The sequence below is a fragment of the Octopus bimaculoides genome, chromosome 7 (genome assembly GCF_046866305.1).
Source record: "Octopus bimaculoides isolate indiv1 chromosome 7, ASM4686630v1, whole genome shotgun sequence".
Lineage (NCBI taxonomy): Eukaryota > Metazoa > Mollusca > Cephalopoda > Octopoda > Octopodidae > Octopus > Octopus bimaculoides.
The window spans coordinates 28729410-28755848 of record NC_142934.1 but is presented as its reverse complement, the minus strand read 5'-3'; the positions used below and the strand labels follow the sequence as shown (position 1 = coordinate 28755848).

The 26439-nt window shown below is 35.0% G+C and overlaps 1 protein-coding gene across 12 annotated transcripts in view; it reads right to left on the bottom strand.

Annotated features, from left to right (window-relative positions):
- The window catches only part of LOC106883071 (uncharacterized), a 116416-nt gene that overhangs the window by 44613 nt on the left and 45364 nt on the right, over positions 1-26439 (bottom strand). For 2 of the 12 annotated variants that reach the window (XR_016242575.1, XM_014933942.3), the window contains exon 1: positions 20833-20881. The exons of 1 other annotated variant lie outside the window; for it this stretch is intronic. The gene's annotated coding sequence lies outside the window, so the exon portion shown is untranslated. Of the gene's footprint in view, positions 1-988; positions 1064-6170; positions 6227-7038; positions 7400-7657; positions 8422-20448; positions 20882-26439 lie in introns of those variants that run through there. 9 more of the 12 variants (XR_016242576.1, XM_089355072.1, XM_052969629.2 and 6 more) reach the window with 8 other exon arrangements.

The window sequence follows — 26439 nt, the reverse complement described above, 5'->3', positions numbered from 1 at the left end:
GCTTCACTACTTCTTCATTGTACTACGGGGTTACTTCATGTGACATGTTGCTCTGTCTGACAATGGGTGGCCCTGTCACTTAACTAGGTCCTGATGGACCAGTTTGCTACCACAAGACATCAGAATTTGAAATGAATAGAAAGAAGCAGAACAAACACCACAAGGTATCTCACACAAGATTCTGACAATTTTACCAATCCATCAGACTGGACTGGCACCTGAAAAGCAAAGTTGACTTCAGTAGAATTTGAACCCAGAGTACTGAGATCTGGAAGAAATACCACAGAACATTGCATCTGACACAGTAACAACAGTGGCCTGGATTTGCCTGTATATTATAAATGCCAATTTGAAAATAAGAACAGAACAAAGCCAACTGACAGAAGCTAAAGCAAACAGGCAGAGACCCCTTACTGCATGACTGGTTACACTGCAGAACACCTGCTAGGTGATTATGTAACTAACTATAATGCAGAACACTTGCTAGGTTACTGTGAAACTGACTAAACTGCTGAACACTTGCAAGGTGATTGTTAGTCAGAATTGGTGACATTGCACTGAGAGAGGTTGTGTGCATGTAGAGGGAGGGGCATTCATTCAGCCCTTCCTCCATTTGTTTCTGGAGAAAAGGATGAAGGGGGGGGGAGGTACCACTCTTTTCTCATAGAGAATATGAAACCATCAAAAAATGGATAAATAAACAGTATTGAATGGGATAAAGTAAATCTGAGGATGGTTTAAAGGATAAGATGAATTGGGGTAGACAGATCAACGGATGAATTAATGGTGAGTGGAACGGGATAAAGAAGATCCAAGAATTATTTAACAGGCAGGATGGAATTGAATAAATAAGATCTAGTAACAATCAACATAGAAAGGTACTCCTTCTTGATGTTGTGGTTTTAAGATGGGAACCAAGAATCATAAATGAATTAACTGAGATTTAACATAAAGGGATACTTAGAAACATTAGCATAGAAGTAAATACCTAAATTTAAGAATGGAAGGTGCTCTGTAGAATGGTCTTTAATATGAATGCCTGGTTTGGATCCCATCAACGAGTCTGTAATCAAATTTGGATTTAATGTCAATTATCACTTTACATTTATATTAATTATGAGTAAGGCGTTGAGCAAAAGAATCGTTAGCATGCCAGGCAAAATGCTGCTAAGCATTTTGTCCATTTTTATGTTCTGAGTTCAAATGCTGCCAGGGTCAACTTGGCCTTTTATCCTTTCAGGGTTGATAAAATAAGTACCAGTCAAGCATTGGGGGTCAATGTAATCGATTTATCCCTTTCCTCGAAATTGCTGGCCTTGTGCTGAATGCATGTATGGCATATCAATTCAAAACAACCAATTAAACTATTGGTATATGTGCCCACAGACATTCATGTTTATATATACATACTCTTACACATAGTAAAAGTTGACTGGGACTTCAAGTTTTGCCTAATGGGTTATTCAAACATATTTCATCCAGTTACTGTTGTTTGTGACCTCATAAATAACATGTCCCCTCAGTGTGCCCAGTTTGGATGCATCATGAAAAACCTGGAGCAACAAGGGTATATCGTTTATGAGGCCATGAATGGTGATAAAAGAACTCTGAAAAAGAATTATCAATCAAGCAATTGATTAGTAAATTAGTTAATTAGTTGATGAAAAGAAGTGTAATAGAACCCATGTGTTTTCAGTGACAAAATAACCTTTCCAAAATACATACATAATTCATATATATATATATATATATATATATACATATATATATATATATATATATATATATATATATATACATATATATATATATATATATATATATATATATATATATAGTGGGTGAGAAGACATTAGTATAAGCATAGAATTAGATGAACACTGAATAAGTACTCGGATAAGTCCAGACCTTAAAACCAACATCCTAATCAGGGTTAAAATAGTTCAATGGAACGAGTTGGCTATAAAAAATGTATAGTTTGAGCAGGTAACAGATAAAAGATGTACAAGCACATGTTTATGGCATTAAAGGATTTATAAAAGATGTTATATGAATGTAACCAAACATATCGGATGAAGAAAAACATTTGGTGTAAAGCATGGCTCTGTAGGTGCAGGCATGCTTATGTGGTTAAGAAGTTTGCTTTCACACCACACAGCTTTGAGTTCAATCCCACTACATAGCACTTTGGGCCAGTTTCTTCTACCTTGGACTAACCAAAGTCTTGTGAGTGGATTTGGTACATAGAAACTGAAAGAAGCCCATCATATATGCATGTGTATATGTGTGTATGTGTGTAAGAAAGGATGACAGTCCACCGCCAACAACTTAGGGATCCCACCACTAGACAGATACCACTTAGTGGGCACTTATTAATCACACACATACACACACACAAACGTGCACACATATACACATCACCCTACCAAATATAAAACACACACAGACCCATATACACCCACCACAATAAACTCTGGGACCAATCAAACAATGGCACACAAACACATTTATATACACACACACATGGAGATGTGCACAGAGACACACACACTCACACCATTCTGACCTCTAAGACCAGTCCCAAAAACCACTGAACCACAACAGACTAGCCCAGAAACAAAAAAAATCCTTTTAATTCTACATTGCCCCTCCCCCTCATCGTAACCAGCCTCCCACACTGTCCCTTAAAATAGCAAACATTCCTTAGCTACACACAAGAGAGAGAACATGTTAAAAAGACAGGCCGGTTCCTCTCCAATTTTTTGTAAATTCTTAAATATATCTCCTTCTAGGTATATATATATATATATATATACTACCAAACACTTTTTGTTGAATACTCTCTTTTAAACTGTTTTAAACATTTTCTAACTATTATCAAAGAGTGTATATATGTATTTTAATACTTTTGTGACAATCAGTACGTAACACAACAGAGCTTATACAAAGCTTTACATTTTACTTTTGACAATCTTTTTCTAAAAAAGTGAAACCGGTCAAGTGAATAAACATCTTTAAAATTGCATTTTCAAACCTTCTTTCATATATATTTCCACTCGTGCGGTATCTTACAACTTTACTTTATTATATATATATATATATATATATATATATATATATATATATATATATATATATTAGTTGCCTAATAATAATGAAAAGAAGTATAATAGGACCAGTGTGTTTTCATTGACAAAATAACCTTTCAAAAGTACATACATACATTCATTCATATATATATATATATATATATATATATATATATATATATATATATATATAGTGGGTGAGAAGACATTAGTATAAGCATAGATGAATAGACAGCACTTTGATAGATAAATTAAGGATATGAGGACAGGGAAAGCTCCTGGTCCCTCAGGAATCACTGCTGAGATGTTTAAAATATCTGGTGGTGTAGGCTATGGTCCAGTCACCTGTATAGTTAATCAGGTGATACATGAAGGCGTCATACCCAATGACTGGTGTAGCAGCACCATAGTCAACTGCTACAAAAGTAAAGGTGATGAATTAGATAGAAATAATTACAGAGGTATCAAATTGTTGGATCAGGTGATGAAAGTCACGGAGATGGTCATAGCCCAACTTATTAGGGAGAGAGTAAGTTTAGATGAGATGCAGTTCGGTTTTGTGCCAGGGAGAAGCACCACTGATGCTATACTTCTGGTAAAACAACTGCAGGAGAAATGCCTAACCTAAGATAAACCTCTGAAATACCCCACCTACAAATTCGTTTCTTTATAACCTTCTGGAAAATGCATTTATTTTAAATGGAATTTTCAAGAAATACATTTTAGTTGATGTTGATTAGGTTTATATTGGAATTTGCGAATCTTTTTGGTGGGGCGTAGAAGATTCTCAGGAAGCTCACATACTACGATTTGTTTACTTGTAACTTACTGAAAACTGGATATATTAAAAAAAAAAATTCTACTAACACATTTCAGATGGTGTAAATTATGATTATATCTGAATTTTTGATGTGAAAGAAATAAACTGGGGGCAGGGTTGAATAATTCATACATCTCAACTTCGTTTCCTTATACATTTTGATGAAGTGTGTAAATAATGCTCCCCTCATTTATTTTATTCATTTCAGAAACTAATATAATTGTAATCTACACCATCTGAAACAAATGTCACAATTTTATCTAAAATTTTATCAATTTTCCAGAAAGTTAAACCAAAACCAATTTGGAGCTGGAGGGGGCACACATCTGTAGTTGTGTCATATATATATATATATTATCCAAAATGTATAGTATTAAATATTCACCATGGCTGGTATTACCAATCGGTTTTGCATAAAGAATACGACGGAGTGTTAGGTAACAAACCTTATTGTCTCTTAGACAACTCATGCGTGCACGCGCATGTGGTGGTGGTTGTGTTACATACGTGTGTGTGTGTGTGTGTGTGTGTGTGTGTGTGTGTGTGTGTGTGTGTGTGTGTGTGTGTGTGTGTACACACACACAAAATATGGGGGTTTAGTTCACAGGAGACCTAGGTATGCTAGGTAATGGATTACTAGGGTTCCAAGGTTATAGCCAAGACAGTAGTTATGGAGCTATTGCAGATTTCTGATATAGAAGATATATAATTGTTAAAGAGGACAACAAACGTTAAGGCAAGGCAAACATCTCGAGTCATATACTGGGGAAAAAAATTCCAAGTCTTACAGCTGTTTCTGGGATATTACAAAGTATGGGGTATTCCGTCATTGGAGACAAATAGGGAAAATGACAAGGGTATAGATTTTCCCTATTTATCTCTGATGACAGAATATCCCATATTCTGGGATATCCCAGAAACAGCTGTAAGACTTTGAATTTTTTTTTTCCCAATAATAATAATGTATATGACTTGAGACGTTTGCCTTGCCTTAACATTTGTTGTCCTCTTTAACAGTTATATATATATATACATACATACATATATTTATAGAGAAATGGAGGTTATGAGCGATAGTGGTGTCAATTAGACCCAGAGGTTTCAGGTAATGCTGAGTAAGTGCTATGGGTAGACCACAGTTAAACTCCAGGTTTGGTGATTATGCGAATAAGGGGTCCAACGTAGGTCATATATCAGCGTGTGAATATAAGGATTTACTTTTCGTAATGAGATAAAAAAAAAACCAAGGCTGTGTACATTGTAGAACATTTATAAAAAGGTCTTATAGCTGTTTCAGGATATTTATTATATCCCTTCATCGGAGACGTGTGTGAGAGGATGGTTAAGTAATAGTTAGTTTAGATAAGATAGGAAATAGAGAGTGAATGTAGGGATATTGTATTTGTAAATCCATTTTTTAGGCAGAATGGTATACATATAAGATTCCAATACCTTGTAAGTAAAATCCAATAGTCTTATATATATATATATATATATATTCATTAATCCCTCGGCTATCGCGGTTGTTACATTTCAAAACGCCCCCGCGAGAGGTGAAAATCCGCGAAGTAGAAACAGTGCTGTACTATATATATTTTTATAATTTGGATATATTTATTTTATCATAAAAGCAAAACAAAACCACAGAAGAATCGACGTAAGCTTAAATAATAAACCGCGATATGGCAAGGGATTACTACACACACACACACACACACACAAATAAAAGTATTTGCGACGCAAGAAGTATGTGAGGGCAGCTTGGAAAATCAGGTAAATATCCTTTAGAAAATAAGAACAAAAAGAAGTGGCCAACAAGCTTTCACAGGGCATCGAACCCGGCCACTCCTAAATTCCGACGGAGCGCTCTGAACCAGCTTAAGCTGGGGAACTCTCATAACAAATTACGTCTTTTCATAATGCGAAATAATAGCTTTTGGAATGTGAAAACATCAGCTGGTTGTTCGTCAATTTCCGTAAAATTTATTTATTTTTGTTTTTATGACACACACTTAGAGATAGACTTTCGTGTTCATGACTTGAATAGTGAAACACTCGCACAATGTATGCAACGTAATGTAATATAATGTTATGTATGTATGTATGTACGTACGTAAGTGCGCCGTACGTGTGTATGCGCATGCGAGCGAGTTGAGCTTGATGTATTTGTACTCACTTACACACAGACACAAACACACTTGAACAATGAATGTATGTATTTATATATGTACGTGTATAGAGAGATGAGATAATAGGCGTACGTGCATGCGTGTTCGCTCTATCCTCTGTTTCACTTTCCACCGGCTTCAAAGCAAATGTCGCCTTCAACACATGAAAACAAAAGTAAATAAATAAAAGCTTACTACAGAAATTAACGCAGTCTGTGGCAGTTTCGACCAAATACGAGTGAATTTGTGGTGAAAATGGTTTTCCAAGGGTGGGCTGAGGAGTTTCGGAAAATTCACACGAGTCCGGTTTTGTTTTGTCAAAACTTTCAGAAAAATGGGTAATTTTTAATGAAATTCTCTACACACACCTTTCAGAGTGTGTAGATTACGATTATATCGGAATTTAATACGAAAAATAAAATTTGGTTGTCTCGTACACATACATGCTGATACACACCACATATATACATAAAATGAAACATGAAATTTCGAAAAAGAAAAATGTGTCTGTATGTATATGTACGAATCCCCAATTTTTTTTTTTCAAGAAAACTTCATAAAAAAAATACTAATCTTTCTGAAAGATATGAGGAAACAAAGTCGACCCATGTGACTTTTCCGAAACTCCCCACCACACACTCGATAAAAATTTCCATATTAAATTCCGATATAATCGTAATCTGCACCATCTGAAGGGGGTATTTGAGAGAGAAAAAAATCATTCAAAAATATCGATTTTTCTGAAAATTATGAAGAAACAAAGTCGGGATGGGGGTACACGTGTAGGTATGCCCCGGTTTATTTACGTCACCGTAACTTAACGGTTCGGCAATGAGAGAGAGAGAATTTTAAAAAATGGGATACTAGGGTCGAGTAGTTCGACTACAACCCTCCAAGGAGGTGACCGAGCATGACCGCTGTTCAATAACTTACACAAGTAAAAGTTAAAAGACAAACCAACCGCTTAATTCGTTCGTTTCTTCCTCCTTTGAGACGGTGACAGCTATCAAGGAAGTTCACAGCAAAATTAATCCAGTGACGTATAAAAATAGACTTAGATATCCCGAGTGAGAAAAACAATATGTAGAGTCACGTATGAATTAAAATTGCCCAAGGTGCCACGCAGTGGGACTGAAACCGGAAATATGTGGTTGGTAAGCAAGCTACTTACCATACAGCCACTCCTGGTCATTTTTTTTTTTTTAACACTACGCACTTAAAAACGAAAGTACCAGGTGGTTGTGGAATGTGGTAGAAACAACAACTTTAACCGAAAAAGCTTCTCTCATCGTTTTTAAGTTCGTAATGCAAAACAAAAAACCAAAATCCGTCCGGTGAGTGTAGGGTGAAATACAGTGGAAGTTTAACATACAAGAGACATTTTTATCGTAGGTATAAAAAAATAAATAGAGGAGAGTGTTAAGTTCTTAAACGAAGTAAGGTAGATTTGACCAATTCTTCAGTTCTCAATTTTCTTAAAATCTCCCTAAAGATGGTTGGTAATTTTTAAATTAAATAATAAATAATGTTTCAAGAAAAAAAGCAAACAATATCAAAGTTGAAAAAATAATAAAACTCACTTAATAATAAAAATGTGATTGGTTTCTTTTCTTGTTCTTCCTATATGAAGTTCTGATTGCAAATTGTTGAATTCTCGAAATGTTTGCTTTATATAAGAAAAAAACGGGGATTTCCTGATGCGACACCTTTTTCGAAATTTAATTTTCATTCACTATAATGGCATAGTAGTCAACTGAGTCAGAAACTATTTTTATGACATGAAACGAAAAACCAAATGGCTTCATCTAGTGCACGGGTCAAGAGCCACCGGCTTAAAAATTACATCATTTTAATCAAGAATAATTTGGTTAGAAAAAGCATAATATTTCAACAGCATAATATTTTAATATCTCTGAAGAAAATGAGACAGAATTACATGAATAAGAGCTGTTAAATTATACATAGGAAAATCGACATCGGAGTGAAGAGACAGTGCGTGAAGATTAATTTCATAGACATTTCATTATGGGCACACTTATACAATTGTGCTCCATCGACTTTGTTTTCTCGTAACTTCTAGAAAAAAAATTGATATTTTTTATGCAATTTTTTTTTTTTTTTTTTTGGATGGTGCAGATGGTAGAGAGGGAAACTTCTGAAAATTAACAAAATTCGGCTTTGTATCCTCGTAACTTTCAGAAAAATGGGTATTTCTTTACGAAAATTTCTACAAATACCGTTCTGATGGTGTGGATTACGATTATATCGGAATGTAATATGAAAAAAAAAATGGTGGGCTCGCACACATAATTTTTTTCAAATTTCAAATTTTCATTTTTGATGTGTCAGTATGTATATGTGCGAGCCTATTATAATTTTTTTTTTTTTAGTATTAAATTTCGATATAATAATATACACCATCTGAAAGGATTTATAAAAAATTTCAAAGTTATGAAAAAACAAAGCGACCTCGAGTGAATTTTCCGAAACTCCTCTTCCCATCCTTGGAAAACATTTTTCACAGCAAATTTCGATATAATCGGAATTCTACCCTATCAGGAATAATGAGGAAACAAAGTCGAGCAGGGAGGGTCAAACTTGTGTAGGTATTTCCTTTCTCGAACTGTAGCAGGATATTAACCAATTGCAATTTACATTGAATAAAAAAAAAAACAATAACTCACTGGGATTAACAATGATTTACTCAGAGTATTTTCGCAAAAGTTCCGGAAGTGAGAAATCTTGCCAAGACTGCTTATATGTGAAAATCACATCAAATCTAGTCACAATAAATCACGTATAATATTTATAATACAGGCATAAATAGTGAGTCATCCCATAAATAACGCGATTGGAGGGGGACGGGATAAACTACCTGCATCAACTTGCGATAAAAGCAGGTAGTAATTTTACCCTGGAGGAACAAAATCCCATCGTAACTGTTTAGGAACTACCAGAGAAGCTTGGATTTAGTCATATAACTATTCACCGACACCTGCGTGCCATTGGAAAAGTCAGCAACTTGGGTCAATGGATTCTTCACAAACTTTCCGAGTCTAATCGCACGAAGAGACTTAATATATGCTCTTTGCTGCCACGTCTCACGAATGAACTTTTTTTTAACCGAATAGTGACTGGTGACGAAAAATCGGTTCTCTATATAAATGTCAAGCGGTGAAGATAGTGGGTAGGGAAAGGAAAAACACCGGCATCCCAGGCTAAAGAAGGTCTTCACCCACGTAAAGTGTTGTTATCTGTTTGGTGGGACATGAAAGGTTTAGTCCACTTTGAGCTCTTAAACCCAAACCAAACGATAATAAAGGAGATCTCCAGCGAACAACTTGAGCGGCAAAAGTCAGGGCTAGAAGAAAACGACCATCATTGGTTTCAAGACGAAAGGTGTTCTTCCATCAGGATAATGCTCAGCCACATACAGTGAGGATGACATTCCAAAGGCTGGAGCAGTTTGAATGGGAAACGATGTCCCACCCACCATATTCACCAGACATTAGCCCATCTGGTTATTACTTATTTTGCATCTTTAAAATCACTTGGATGGAAAAAAAAACATGAATTCTATAGACGAGGTCAAAACTGTAGTGAAGGAGTATTTTTCGTCACTGACAAGGGAATTTTAAAGAGGGGCCTTGCAAGTCTACCAGATAAATGGAAGAGTATTGTAGAAAATGAAGGAGAGTATATTTTACATCCACGGCCTCCAAACAACTTCGGAATCTCTTGCAACTCTTCTGGACAGACTCCTTGTTGTTTAAGTTGGTGAATGCTACCATAGTCCTTGCCTTCAGTCCGTCTTTGATGTTACAATGAGTTTTGTTGGTCGCTCGCTCAACTGTGCCCCACTCATAATAATCAAGGGAGTTAGATGGCTAGATGTTAGGGGTGATGTTGTCGCACAAATTGTCTGATAGCCATGACTGGATTCTCCTGCTTGTGTGGCATGGTGCAAAGTCCTGTTGCCAGACATAGGGTCTTCCAGCAGCCACCCTCTTGACCAGGGGCAGCACTAACCCTTCCAGGCACCTGATGTAGGCCTCTGTGTTGAGTCTGAGGCCGTGTGGGGAGATGAATGGAGGCATAACATCACCATCTCTCGTGATCACTCCAAACACCAAGATGTTGACTGGATGCTTGATTTTTATCAATCTCGGCACGTGTTTTGGGGGAGACATGGCAAGCCAACGGTTGTTCTGTGTTTTCGCCATCTGATCCTTGCAGAAATTTTTCTCGTCTGAGAAAGAACAAACCATGTTCAGTTGGATGGGATGCTTGAGTTCGTTCAAAAGCTTCGTAGTGTGGTCTTTCCTCTTGATCTTGATGGCTTGGGAAAAATTGGCCCTTTCTCATCGTGTATGAGGAATACCGAATGTCTTCATGCACTAACTGCCTAATAAAAAAACTATGGTACTCCCATGTTCAAGACGATGGACCCAATTGACTTGGGGGGGATCGCATTCAATCAAGGTCTAGATCCCACCAACAAATTCACGACTTCTTTTCTTATCAGAACGATCAGAGTGAGTTTTCCAAGCTACCGTACCTTCGTAATCATCATTAGATACATCCGACTCTTTACAAATCCTCTGCACTGTCCCCAGCCTGACATCCAAATACTCTGAAATGTTCGCAAACCAAATCCAAAAACAGAATATATATATATATTTATATATATATATATATATATATATTTCATGAGGAATGAAGATAAGGAACAATTCTTTACAAAAATGAAGATATTTGGATGGGTAATAATGTACAAGGGAAAGTGTCTTGTGAAGGAGCTCAATGAAACAGATATACTTACAATTTCTTGTACATTATGAGGACATTATTACACAGACTAAGCTAATTGTTCCAGATGGATGGGTTTATAGGGAAGTTGCTGTGATTTTCATATTTTCAGCCATTCAGTTTGGGGGAGAATTCTGTTATGAAGTGTTGTTCCATATTTTTTCTGAAGAAGGTGTCATTCCTAGGGCATTTATAGAAGGGAAAGATCTTAAATTTTCCTTCTCCACATGTTTCTAAGTGTTTACTCAGTGGAATCGTTTGCAGTACCTCCTGTCGGACATCTCAATGAATTCTGGCTCATTGGCATAAAGAATTTCCAGTTTCACCTGTATAATTCTCCTTGCGTGTGAGACAAGTTATGCAGTATATTACGTTCTGCATCTTGCAATTCATGTCTGCATTTACTTTGAATGTGTGACCACTCTTAAATTTTATTTGTTTGTTTCCCTCTATATATTTGTAGATGGGGTTATTGCAGATACCACATCTACTGTCTCCACATTCTTTTACAAAGAATTCGGTTTCATTCTCTGATGAGAATTTTGCTCTTGTCAGTTGTTTTTGCAGGTTTTTCTCTTGGCATTTACTGTTTCTTATGCAGTATTTGTTTAATAGGTTTCCCATTTTGGGGTTTGTAGGACTATTGGTAAGTTTGAATGTATAATTTGAAACATGTTGGTAACTCCAGGATTGTGTGTGTTTATGAAAAGGATGATGTTTTCTTTGTTTTTCTTTTTTGGAGTTCTGAGTTGTGTGATGTCCAGTTTCATTGCTCATGAAATACCATTTTTTATTAATTTGAGTGGGTATTTCTGTTCTAGTAGGGAGTTATATAATGCAGTATATGGATAATTCATCCTGATCACGCTATTTATAGCATTATTACGTGTTTGAGTAAAAAATTTATTTCTGTATCTTACAATACATCTCAATGCTTCTATATGGATTTCCTGCTGCAGGCTGGAACATTACAACAGTCTTGTCCAGGCTAATGCCAAGTCCAAATGCCTTGCAAGATATCTTGAGTATTGAGGTGATGGTGCACAAGCACTGGTTACGCTGGACTGGACACCTTATTAGAATGAAGGATAGCAGGATTCCTAAGCAGATGCTATATGGAGAACTTGTGAATGGAAGGAGACTCCGGTAGAAACCAAGGCTGCGCTTTAAGGACTGTGTCATGTCCTCATTAAAGGTCTGTGATATGCAGGAGAACAATGGGAGAACAATGCCTGTCATCGCCACAGATGGAGGAAGCAGGTTAAGGAGGGGATCGACACTTTTGAGAGAGCATGAAGAACTTAAGCAAGCTGCGCAAAAGCACACAGCTCATATAGTGAATGGGGAAAGTTTAATCTGCAATGTTTGCAGTCGTGTATGCTTGTCAAAAGCAGGGCTCATTAGCCACCAACGGAGTCGCAAATGCAAAATATAAGTTAGTCCTAGAGCGTAGTTTCAAATATAGGATGTTTTTGAAAGATACAATATTTTATAATGAGATTATATATACTTTCTCACACAACAATTAAAATACATTTATTTTAAATCATTTATTTATTTTAAATCGTTCATCTTTCTCCCCCCCCCCTCTCACTCTCACACACACATACTACTTTGGGAGCGTAAGAGTTTTGTTTATATTTCACGCAGAAGAAAAAAGTTTATTGACAATCCATTTATTTAACAACAATGAAACAAAGAGGTATGTAACAATTTGTCAGTGAATTACACAATATAAATGTATCATAAGATCGCCTTTTACCCAAGTGCCAAAGCTGTCACTTAACCCACGTGTGTTTATTTACATCACATTGGCCTTTTCCGTAAAAGTGTTGGAGGGATTTGGCACTGGTATCGTAAGATCACCGCAGGCCAGGATAGTTGATTCCACGCAAAAAATCCGATTTATTTTTTTCTTAGTGAAAATTGTGCGAGTGTTATCTAAAAATTTAGCTGGAGTTTTTCATGGTAAATTTGAGATTTAAAAACAAATTTTATCCATATTCTTAATCTCCGTATTTTTCCCGTACATTGAAAAATAGATGGTGAAAAGATCAATGAGTAGGTGGAGTGAAATTTTGAGGATTTCAGCACACCGGTGTCAAGCATCCATTTGGGGGAGCCATGCTTTTCACATGGGCAACTATATGTGGCCTGCTCCCGTGTGGGTAGTAGAAACGCTCTTTTTGTGTATGCTCCTCAGGGAAGAACACACAATGTTGTCTATGGCGAAGTTTTATAGACAAGTTGTCATTGCAGCCGATGTGGATATAAACAGTGATCCGGAAGCATTGGCCGGACATATTCTCAAACCATGGCAACATGACTTATGGACTCTTCCTCTTTTTTATTGGACAATGCTGACTTCTCCAACAACAATGCTCACTCGGCTGATATCAGTGATTGGCTAAGTTGCTCATAGAGTTAACCTAGAAGGGACAGGCCCCTTATTTTTTGGTTAAGGCTGTTGGTAAGTTTTCCTAAGTTACTCCAATCCAGATCTCCAATGCAAACCTTCAGATCAACCTTCTCCTATGCAGATCTCTAATGCAACTTAAAAATTGTGTGTACATATATATGTGTGTGTGTGTGTGTGTGTGTGTGTGTGTGTGTATGTATATATATATATATATATATATATATATATATATATATATGCATATATACACATATGTGTATATATGTGTTTGTCAGCAAAAGTGACAGACAGAATAAGTAATAGGCTTACAAAGAATAAGTCCTAGGGTTAATTTCTTCAACTAAAACTTATTAAGGCATTGCTCCAGCATGGCCACAGTCGAATGACTGAAACAAGTAAAAGACTAAAATAATATATATACATATGTACATATACACATATATATACACACACTCCTATATATATATATATATATATATATATGTTAAATATATTTTTTTTTACCAAAAAATTTGGTAAAAAATATAGTATCTGTTAACAATCTTAGCAAAAAACTCACATTTGAGTTTTTGAATATATATCAACTTTAAATAGAGCTCAAAATTGATCCGTTGAAAATACTTTATTACAACAACAATAACAATAATAATAACAAATAAATAGACCTATGTACATTTCGATAGAACATCCAGAATGATTAATACATATCATAAAATATTATAAAATATTATAAAATATAGGATACTCCATCTCCTCAGGGTCCCATTATTATTGCTATCATCACCATCATTATTATTAGCAAAACACATCCAATAAAAACAGAAACCATTCAAATCTAATTTTCATAGTTGACCCATGAAAATATACAAAACAGGATGAAAAAGTAATAGATGGCACACAACTTTCCATCCCAAATGTGCAATGAACGAGCAAACGGTAAATTTACTCAAATCTAAACCTAAAAATTTTATATTATAAATTTCAGTTACTGTTCAATTTAGAACGCTATAAGATCCGTTAGAGCAATAATCATCAAAATAAATATCAAATTAAATAAATAAATAAATAAATAAATAAAGAATGTAAGAAAGAAAGAAAGAAATCATGCCGTAGAAAACAATTTTTAAAAAAAATTTCTTAATTATAACATTCAAACTAGAGTAAAACAAAAACACACTTAAATAATAATAATAATAATAATAATAATAATGATAATGTTCTTAAATAAAATTCACTCTAATAAACTCTAGCACATACCAATATACACAATTAAAATAAAATTTAATCTTATATCAATTCAGCAAAAAATATAAACCTCAGTACTATCACGCTATATTATATCTCCAATATCCGTATTACATTTACGTTATCATAAATTGTAAATAAGAAAAGAAAACTGTCTTCAATGAAAAAATGTACATAGGTCTATTTATTTGTTATTATTATTGTTATTGTTGTTGTAATAAAGTATTTTCAACGGATCAATTTTGAGCTCTGCCGGAGTCTCCTTCCATTCACAAGTTCTCCATATAGTATCTGCTTAGGAATCCTGCTATCCTTCATTCTAATAAGGTGTCCAGTCCAGCGTAACCGGTGCTTGTGCACCATCGCCTCAATACTTAAGATATCAGCTGTCCTCAGGACCTGTGTGTCTGGAATTTTTGAGGTCCAGCCAAGATTGAGAATGTGCCTGAGACATCTCTGATGAAAGCGTTCAAAGACCCTTACCTGACGTTTGTACAGAGTCCATGTCTCACATGAGTAGAGGAGCAATGTTAGTACACATGCACGGTACACAGCAACTTTTGTTTGCCTTGCTATGCCATGCTTGTACCAGACATGAGACTGAAGAGACCGGACGGAATTAGTTGCTTTCTGCAACCTGAAAGATATTTCCTCATCCAGGGAGCAAGAACGGCTGAGTATGCTGCCCAGGTAGACAAATTTGTCTACTACCTTCAGAATTGTTCCTTCAACCAAGATAGCTGGTTTCACATGGATTTCCTGGTGCAATATATATATATATATATATACACACACACACATATACATATGTATAGATGTATTGTGATTAAAATGGCACCAAAAGGAAAGGAATTATAAGAAGTTTTGAAGAAAATTATTTTTAAATTGCTCAAGAATTATTTAGGATACATGTTAATAAGCAAACGAATTCATATTAGCATAAACATTGTTGCCAAAGTAATTTCAATATACAAAGCTACTGGATGGCTAAGTAATAAACATTGTCTGGGTCATCCTTATATTTTAACTGCACATCTAATGTTGCATGATAGACTACAAGCATCGTGTGTCCGCTCATACAGTTCGCCAAAGTCTAATCCAATGTGGTCTTCATAGATGCATTCCTTGTAAGTAGTTTCTCCTCGCTACGAGGCATAAATCATTTCATCTTTCTTTTGCCAAAACCTATGTAAGGGAAGGAAGTGTTGGAATAAAATTATTTTTTCTGACAAGAATAAAATCAACTTATTTGGGTCAGATGGTATTAAACGAGTATGGCAACAACCAGGTGATGACAATAGCAACAAATGCACCATGCCTCCTGTGAAAAACCACAGCAGAAGTTTTATGCTTTGGGGATGCATGAGTGTGGCTGGTGTGGGAGGGCTCACATTTATTGAGAGAACAATGGATTCAAGGCTTTATTGTGACATATTGCAAAAAGCAATGTTGAAAAGCATCAAGGAAGACATTCCATGTTCCAACAAGATAATGACTCTAAACACATTTCAAAGATGACGACTAAAGTTTTACCAGATAAAAAGGTAAAGGTATTGCCTTGGCCTACCATGTCACCTGATTTAAACTTAATAGAACATCTGTGGGGTGTTTTGAAAAGGAAAATTGGAGAAAAAAACCCACAATGTAACACAGTTGAAAGGCAGTGCTCTAGCATGGCAGCAGTCAAATGACTCAAACAAGTAAAAGAGTAAAAACGAGGTAAGAAGCTTGCTTCCCAACCACATAGTTCCGAGTTCAGTCCCACTGTGTGGTACCCTGGGCAAGTGTCTTCTACTATAGCCTTGGACTGGTCAAAATCTTGTGAGTGGATTTTGTAGACAGAAACTGAATGCAGCCCATTGTATATACATATATATATGTATATATTTGTGTGTGTCTGTGTTTGTCCCCCCACTATCTCTTGACAATCAATGTTGGTTTGTTTACGTCCCCGCAACTTAGCGGTTTGGTAAAAGAGACCGATAGAATAAGTATTAGGCGTACAAAGAATAAGTCCTGGGGTCGATTTGTTGAACTAAAGATGGTGCTCTAGCATGGCCACTGTCAAATAACTGAAACAAGTAAAAGAATAAAAGTATATACATATATGTATTTGTAGGGTAAGGGGTAAACAAAGAAAATGCCAATGCCCTCTTAAGCCTTGGATCCCTAGGTCTGTAAGATAGTCCATAAATCAGAAACAAAAAAACAAATAAAATCTGTGACAGTTAAAAATCTGCTTAGAATTATTTACTAGCCTGTATGGTCTGGCTAAGTCAAAATGGTTTTTTGTATTCTTCCTTTCTACTTGGAGAGTTTAGATGTAGTTATAAAAATATGTCCATCTGTTTAAATGTAATTTCATAAAATTTCTATATCTTTGTGCAGCTGAGGATTGCTCTGCATTTTATATTTGATGTAATGTTCACATTGCTTAATTAAATAGAGTCGCATGAAACGACCGTACTGCATTAACTTTGGATATCCTTGTTGCTTATTTTGACTTTAATCACCTTATTTTGAAACTGTATGGATAATACCATACTTAATTCCGGTGCCTAAACTTAAGTACCATATTCACCTGAATCTATATATCTATCTATATATATATATATATATATTTTATTATATGTATTTATTTTCTCCTAATTAATAAATAACTCAGACAAAATAAATTGGTTAATAGATACCAGGGTAGCAAAGATCACAAAATAACTGTGGTGTAACTCCTGTTTATGAGGTAGAAACTCCTTGATATTTTGGGTACTTGATTATATATAAATTTAATGAATGGAGTAAAACGCATATTCTAACTGCATACTTTTATTTCCAACATATGTTTCGAAGAATTACAAATTATACCATCCATAGGAATCGGCGATGTTAAAAATGTAATCTTCTCTTCAGGGAAATGCATGGGAACCAGCTTACACGTAATATGCGTTTTACTCCATTCATTAAATTTATATATATATATGAAAATACAAGTATATCAAATACCATAGAATACAAATACTTGATTTAATAAAATTCTCTGTCTCTAGATGATTTGCAGTAATTACCAAATGACAATTGAGTATGCTTGCATATGAGAAGGGGAAATAATTACAAGAATCAATAATTCTCCAAAGCGGACGTCATTAATGAAAAGGGCAGGCTTATATAGTATGGAGACAGGTCGACACTGCGTTGAAGGGTTTTGTAGATGTAATTTAACTACTATATCTAGAGTATGTATTAAAGTTGTATTAAAATAAGCATTAAAATTTATGATGTAAGCTGGACTCTAATAGATATAGCAGCCTAATCTTCCTCAAATTACAGTCTACAGTTTCATTCATTCATACATACATCATCATCATGTTTTTTTTACCATAAGACAGCATTTCTATATAGTAGATGTGGATCTAGTTTTTTTCATTTGCACAATATGCATTTTTTAAAAGGAAATAAAAAATCTGAAAAACAGCTATAATAATTGTAGCCTTCCAGTCTCATTGCTTTGAAGGTATGATGCTGTGGAGAAAAACATTGGAGAAAAAAGTTACAGAGGTTTAAAGATCGAAAAAGCTGGGTATTTTTAGCCAACAGCGAGACAGAAATTTTCTGCGTTTAGTGGAGTGGTGTCAACTTTAAGGTTGTACCCTGTAAAATTTAGTGTCTGACCTGTTCGTTGTAGGTTTCTAAATAAACAGAAATACCTAATAAAATCAAAATGTATCATCTCACTGTCTTTTCATTGATTGTAGTTTTGGATCTAGTGTTTTTCATTCACAAAATATGCATTTTTGAAAAGGAAGTAAAAAATCTGAAAATCAGCTATAATAATGTAGCCTTCCAGTCTCATTGCTTTGAAGGTATGATGTTGAGGAGAAAAAAGTTACAGAGGTTTAAAAATCAAAAAAGCTTAGTACTTTTAGCCAATAGCAAAACAGAAATTTTCTGCATTTAGCGGAGCGGTGTCAACTTTAATTCCAAATAACATCAGATTCTTTCATTTACAAGATAAAGTAATTGGTTAATCGTAATCAAAATTCAGAGTTGCATCAATATACTAAAATTAAAAGCAATCTAAGCAAAATTAAGGGGGCTCATTTTACGAATGAGGACTAGATCCATAGATGCTCCTTACTAGGAAACATTTAAATTCATATGTAAAAGGTTCATGTATGCTAGAGCTGCTAGATACAACAGGCAAATCTGCCTCAAATAGTACTATGCTGAAATCACTCTTCAATGCTTATTTTATGCATTTATGACCCAAGTGAAATCTCTAAATTTTACCTAAACCTACTAGGAATAGCAGCTAAATCTTTCTCAAACCACTCCCTACTCTGTGTATATTTTAATCATGGCAGCACTTAATGTTTTATTAAAAGAGATCTCATGCATTTTTGCTACTTTTTCTGATGAGCTGTAGTACACCTGAGTTCATTATTACCTCAGCCTTAGCGAAGGCGGAGGTATTGTTTTCAGTCGTGTTTGTTTGTTTGTCCGTGGACAAGATATCTCAAGACCCGCTTGATGGATTCGGATGAAACTTTCAGGGATGTCTGGCCTTGTGACTGGCACAAAATTATTAGAATTTGGGATCATCAGGTACCGGACAAGGATTCTGGATTATTTTTCCTGCCTTTTTTTACTTAATTTTTGAGAGCGGTCGGGTTCATTTTTAGTATTCTCGTTTGTGAGAGCAATCGAGTTTATTTCAGATATTCTCATTTAAAAAATTATCTCTGGCTAATCGTTGAGGAGGTTGGTGTTGCCTTGGCGGAGGATTGCGCTTTCTGAGTGCTCTTGTTAATATTTGATTTTACAACCAACAAAATAAAATGAAAGCCAATGACATAAGCAAGATTTGAACTAAGCACGTAAAGGGAAGTAAACTATATGGTCTGCCACTCTAACGATGTCATCAATCCTCTTCCCTGAAATCAACTTGACTCTCTCTCTCTCTCTATCTGTCCATCTGCGTGTACGCATTTTCAATTGCAATCGTGACGGTACCACAATGCAATAATAAACATTTACATTTATTTAAAGTTGGTTAACGGACATCGTATATGATTAAAGTTTTCTGACAAGTATTTAAAAAATATGCAAGTATTCTGTCATTCTGTTTGACGACTTGAGGCAAAAGACAATTATCTCCAGTTGAATCACATTATGTTGCTGTAGTTAAGTGCTAAATAGAATAATGCTAATAACTTGCCAATAGCTCTCCATTCGTAGCCACTTCGAAAATAAGTGCGTATGTATATTTAACTAGGTCTGCCCTGATACAGTAACTTTATATAATGAAATAAATTTCTAGCAGCGCCAATCCCGTTTTTAATAAGTTGTTACATATTTTCTATAACGACGAAATAATAATCTGAGAAAGATTTAGCTGCTATTTCTTGCAGATCGCGTCCCTGTTGGTTTGTGAGTGACGGAAAAGTGTGGTTAGATTTTAGCATTCAACTTATAATACATTAAGCTTTTGAAATGAAAATATGCAACAAGTACAACAAAATAAGACAGTATAATTTAAGCACGAAGGACTTTTATGGCCAATATCGAGATTTACGCTTCATATTAATTAAGCAAAGTGCAAACCAACCATCCGTTGGTCAGTTTATAATTCAATTCATTTACTTTGACAACAAAACTACAGTAAACTACAATGCATAAACAACGGAGAAAAAATATTTCTGGTCGAGGGTCACGTAAAGAAGCCAAAAATTGGAGGCAGGTTGTCTGACTATTTGCCCAGCCCAAGCATGTAAACAAAGCAGAAAACAAAGTATGCGCCGAAAACTGGTGTAGAGCGTGTGTTAAGGTTTTGTCTAAAGTAATCATATCAAGAACAAACATTTTAGCGATATTTGCAAGCTAAACTAAGAAAATCCACAGTACCTGATTTTGTTTGAAACAGAAAAACGGTCGAAAGAGACGGTTTTTGAATTTTTACATTCCAGAGGAATTGAACTTAGTACAGCAACGAAACACGATTGAATAAGTGTTTTAACTATATGTTGCTTATATTCGATCTGATCGTTAGATAAGTTTGTTTCGTTGGTGATTGATTACTTGATAAAGTAGTCTAGCAATCAACATTTTTCCGTGTGCAAAACGAAAGTATTTAGTGAGTTACAAACATTAAGTCGTATTTTTTTCTTCTAACTCCTCCAGAATACAGACTAAAAAGTAGCCTTTTAGATGGTTCGAACCGATTAAAAATAATGTAAAGAATATATAGAATATATAAAAATAATGCAAAATATATATATAAATACGGACCTCTTCTCGAGATGATCTTCTGTGTTCAACGACCGTTAACGTGAAAAGTATAATGGAATTTCCAAAGCAACTAAATATAATTGAGAGAAGGGAGAGTAAAAAGTAAAATAAAACATTTAAGTGGAGAAGCAGGCAAAAATATAACTTTGTAAAGTTATATTCTTTCAACTGGAATCTATATTAGATTTTATTAAAATTTGTATAATAAATTGGTCATACTTCTACAATACACAAAATATTTTAATTTTTTAATGCTAATCCTTATAATATAAAAATACAATAACATCTATCTATCTATTTATCTATCTATCTATCTATCTATCTATATATATATATGACCAATTTATATATGACCAATTTATTATACAAATTTTAATAAAATCTAATATAGATTCCAGTTGAAAGAATATAACTTTACAAAGTTATATTTTTGTCTGCTTCTCCACTTAAATGTTTTATTTTACTTTTTACTCTCCCTTCTCTAAAAAAAATGGTTTAGAACCCTTTGCGGTTGGGTAGGGTGGGGTTTAAAGTGATAAGAAGTGAATGCTTTTGTTTGGTAACAGATTTTAATTTTTTATTGATCTCGGAGGAAACAAAACACAAATTCAACCTTGGCATAAAAGACTACAAACAGCCACGGGATCAAATATTTCATTTGTAGAAAAGGTAAATTTTGGAAACAGTGGGAGGGAGGAGGCAAAATGAGCTATTTTTACTGTATTCTTGATTTTGAGACAAAATATAACCTATTTTTTCACAAATGTTAACTACCTTACACAAACTATATCAGCTAAGTAAATAACCTTCCATAAATGCATTAAAAGCATTATAACATAATCTGATCACTATTTCAGAAAATTATCGCCGTTCTCTCTGAGCATATAAAAGGCAACCTTGGTTGGGGCAAAATGAGTAAGACAAGATAAAGTAAATTTGCCACTCAATTTTCCAGAAAACAGACTCATACACATCAATATTCATCCCTAGGAATCAGAAAGATCAGAAATACAAAAAAAAATTAAAATGTAGTATCTAAGTCAAAGGAAAAAGACTCAGGGGAAACTGGCACATAATATGAAATTAACGAAACTCGACCAAATAAAAAAAAAAAATCAACATAAAATATTATCTATAGCTTCTTCACGATCTGCTGGAGTCTCCTCCATGCAGTTAAAGAGAAGAAATTATTGAAATGAGACATTACTCATTTTACCATATTTTTTGAAACTAGAAAATTATCAAATTAGACATTAGTGTGGAAAAAAAGTTGACTCGGAATCTAATGGAGAAAAGAATATTGATTGTTAAACACCAAAAATTATCAAGATATTTTATTAACAAATTACAATCGGATCAAAGTTGAAAAATTTCTTGAAAAAAAAAGAGGACCTGCCACCTGACTATGTTTCGGACTCTCAACTTCAGCAACAACTATGCTGACCAATTTTTTTAATCTTAAAGACGGTGTACCAGTACAAATAATGATGCAATACTTCCAATGTAATGATTTCAAACAGGTAGAGAGAAAATAGTGAGAAATAAGAAGTTACTCATTTTGCCCCACCCCTACTCACTTCTTTATTTAAACAATTGAAGAACAATTTAGGTATGTAATTTCAAATGGTGCAAGTTATTTTGAAGTTAGACCCGGAAAAATATTCACACACCAGCAAGAAATTTATAAATATGGGGTAAATATGGTTACAGTATTATTTTTAAATCCGTTTATTTTATTTATTTATTTATTTATTTATTTTGTGCGAAATAAGGTGTTAAAAGAATTGTAATGATAATCATTGTCATTAGAGCTGTGGGGAGCGACGTTCCAAAATCACATATTTTCATGGAGTTCAATTTATTTTTTTTTAATAGGAGAATTCTATATGTCAATTTTTTTAAAAGTTTTCCTTCATTTTGAAGTGCGTGGTAAAAAAATAGAAAGATTTTGGAAAAAAAAAACGTCCGTGGGTTTTCCCCATGTGTATAAATAGTAAAACAATTAGCATAGATAATAAAAGTGGGAGAAAACTAGTGAATGAGAGAGAGTGAAATAGAAGGAAGAAAGAAAAAGAAAACAAGCAAAAAAGAAGGAGAGAGAAAAAAGAAAGAGTGGGATGGAAACGGAAGAGAGAAAGAAAAAAACGTGCAAAAGAGAGAAGGAGGAAGGGAGAAATAGATAGAGACAGAAGAGAGAGTGGGAGAGGAGAGGTAGAGTAAATGTGTTGCGTGTGAGTACACGTTGCTCCATGAGAGTGTGTGTGTCAGAAGAGAGAGAGAGAGAGAAAGAAAGAGAGAGCGCGTGGAGGCATATTTTTTCTTTTTTCTACTCTAGGCACAAGGCTCGAAATTTTGGGGGAGGGAGGCCAGTCGATTAGATCAACCCAGTACGCAACTAGTACTTAATTTATCGACCCCGAAAGGCTAAAAGGCAAAGTCGACCTCGACGGAATTTGAACTCAGAACGCTAAGCATTTCACCCGGCATGCTAACGTTTCTTATTTCTTTATTGTCCATAGAGGGGACAAACAAGGACAGACAAAGAGATAAAGTCGATTGCATCAACCCCAGTGCGTAACTGGTACTTAATTTATCGACCCCCGAAAGGATGAAAGGCAAAGTCGACCTCGGCGGAATTTGAACTCAGAATGTAAAGACAGACGAAATACTGATTTCTTTATTAGGCATAAAGCCCTAAACACAGATGCGGACACCACAAGGACAGACAAGACCACAGTGGGGACAAAAAAAAAACACAAAACAAATGTAAATGGGATGAAATTATATAATAATGAAAAAATAAAAATGGACGCATGGGTCCTACTCCCATTTGAACCATTATATCTACTATCTACAATTGTTCTTTTTTTTTTTTTCCTACTTTATCACTATTATTTTCCTAAGAATAACATAATTTAACATATATTATTTTTCCTCTTTTAGTAAAACTTCATCAGTGGTTCAATATCTCTCAGATTCACTACTGGTGGCAACTCCTTGAATTCTATCTCCACTCCTGGTGGGTCAACGCTATCTCCACGCATTTCTTTCAACTTTCTGTAGTTCTCTTCTTCAATCGGTATTGCCTTCATATCCTCTGCGTAGACGTATGAAGGCACCTTCACTCTTACTATTTAATTAAACTTATTGATCGTTCTTTCTGTTTCACCCACATAATACCACACTCCATCTCCTCCTCGTATCTTCTTTCCTTTATCTTGTACTTTTTGTTCTCTTTTTCCTTCCTCTATTCTAAATAATCTCTCCAACTCTCCTTCCTGCAGTTGTATTTCAGAATCTTTCTCCACTGGAACAACAGGTATCTTTACTGATAACTCCACTTTCTTTTCACTTTCCCTTTTTTTCTTCTTTCTTACTGACTGCCATCACAGTTTCTTTTCTCACCTCTTCTCTCTTCTTTTTCTGCTTCTCTGGCGGAGAACTCATTCCTCCGCTCTTCCTTCTTTTCTTTTTAACCATAGTAAATCCATTCTCTTTTTCTTTTTCTGTTACCATGACCTGGTCCACACTATCCTGTCTCTCCACCTGTTCTGCTTGTTGTTCTCTTTGGGTGCACCACGCTTTCATGTGACCCCTCTCTCCACATGTGAAACATATCGGCAGCCTTCCCTCTACACTGATTCTCGATCTTACATCTTCAGGCAACACAATCTCATCCACAACACTGTTCAAATCCTCCGTAGTTGCCTGTATTGTCAATTCAATACCATATCCCCAGTAGTTTACTTTCTGGGTCCTTATTACTATAGAAACTTTCACCTATAGGGCTTTCCTATAAGTAGGTTATCTCCCTTGGCTAGGCGGCGCTCCATGTAGATAATTAAACTTCCGCAGACTACCCACGCCATTGTTATTGTTTTACGTCTTATCATGGATATAAAGCAGCTTGATGATTCAGCTATCGAAGTATTTACTGTACCTGAGTTAAAGAAATATTTAAGATTATATGGACAGTATGTTACTGGAAGAAAGGTGGACTTGACTGAAAGGTTGAACGGAATAAAAATTCTGTCGATGAAGAATGTCAACAAAGTAAATTCATCGGACGATAAGTCTGAAGTATCGGACGATACTTCAGACAAGAATAAGCAGAAGCTTATATCTCCTCTCGGTGAAGTATTGCCTGATCTAAAGATCTTTGTAAGTTGCCGAATTTCACAGATAATGACATAATTACCTCGTGCTACGGATGAAAGCAAAGCAACAGTTAAGGAGTGGCATATTTTACCACGACAGACACGTACACAGCATCGAATACCACGATGTGAGTGAAAGCTGCTCTCACTGTATTGTCCGGTGTCTGGTAATCCCTTCAATACCGACATCAAACCAAAAAAAGAATCCTGACCACAGAGTGTGGGTAATTATGTCAAAGGTCACTGGCAATGTGCATTCAGCTGATTGCAACTGTTAAAGCAAGTCACTGAGCATGCGTACATGTTATACGGAGAGTTCCAATCAGGGGTGGATAACAACCTTATAGGAACCTCCTATATGTATGTCTGTGACTTTCAATTGGCTAAAATTACCAAAAATTTGCAAACTTTAAAAGCTTTAACTGTTTATTTATTGATTTATGGTGGAAATGAATTTCATATCAATAAAGAGCATACAAAACTACATCAACACATCAAATTTGAAATCAATTGAAGCAAAATTGAAGAGTGACATCCTAACAGAAAAGATCCATGCTAGAATATGGTGTATCAAAACTATGTTAGAAGCCATTGATAAATATCAGCATTCGAGCACAAATATGTACAAACAGAACTGAAACTCTCGGGCAATCACCAACCCTCACCTGTCCCAAGGAAGATAACATTTCACCATGCTCAGACATGCTTTTATGGAATACTAGAAATAAAGAATACCGTTTGCATGACATTGACACTTGCTTACAACTATCACGCGATGTCGAGGCACGGAGACAGTAAAACACACACGCATACATACATACATGCATGCATGCATACATACATACATAAACACACACGTAGGCACCTTTTATTAAAACCGAAAAAATCTTCACAAAATATTAGCGTTTCATGTTACCATTCATCGGACAGTTGTGATCATACTAGAATAAGACAAAAATTGTGATGGTACCTGTAATATATGATACGGGCGAAAAGAATATGAACACCCGGTGTTTAGAATTTAGGGTTAGGTTTTCTGTTACGCCGAAAACGGGTGGTATACATATTCTTTACCTTCGCCTATGATATTATATAATGCAATTCAACGAATAAGAAATTAAATTTGATGGGGGACTGATTTTCAAAAACATAACGGTATACGTTCACTTGGTGGGGTAAAGCTTAACGCTGAAATATATTAATATCTTACATATACTAAACGCAATATGTGTCTCATTGGTCACACTGAGAAAAAAAAGACTAAAACAACAAATGGAATGGGAGTGCCAGAAACGCTAAAGGCAGACAAACTGCATTCAAAGGTTTTGGTCTGCTGTAAGTCGCTGATATTCTAATCAAAAATAAACTGCAGATTTTTATTGTGAGTTGTATTTAGTTTATCAGTTTCACACACACACATACACATAAATATATATCTTTTACTGGTTTC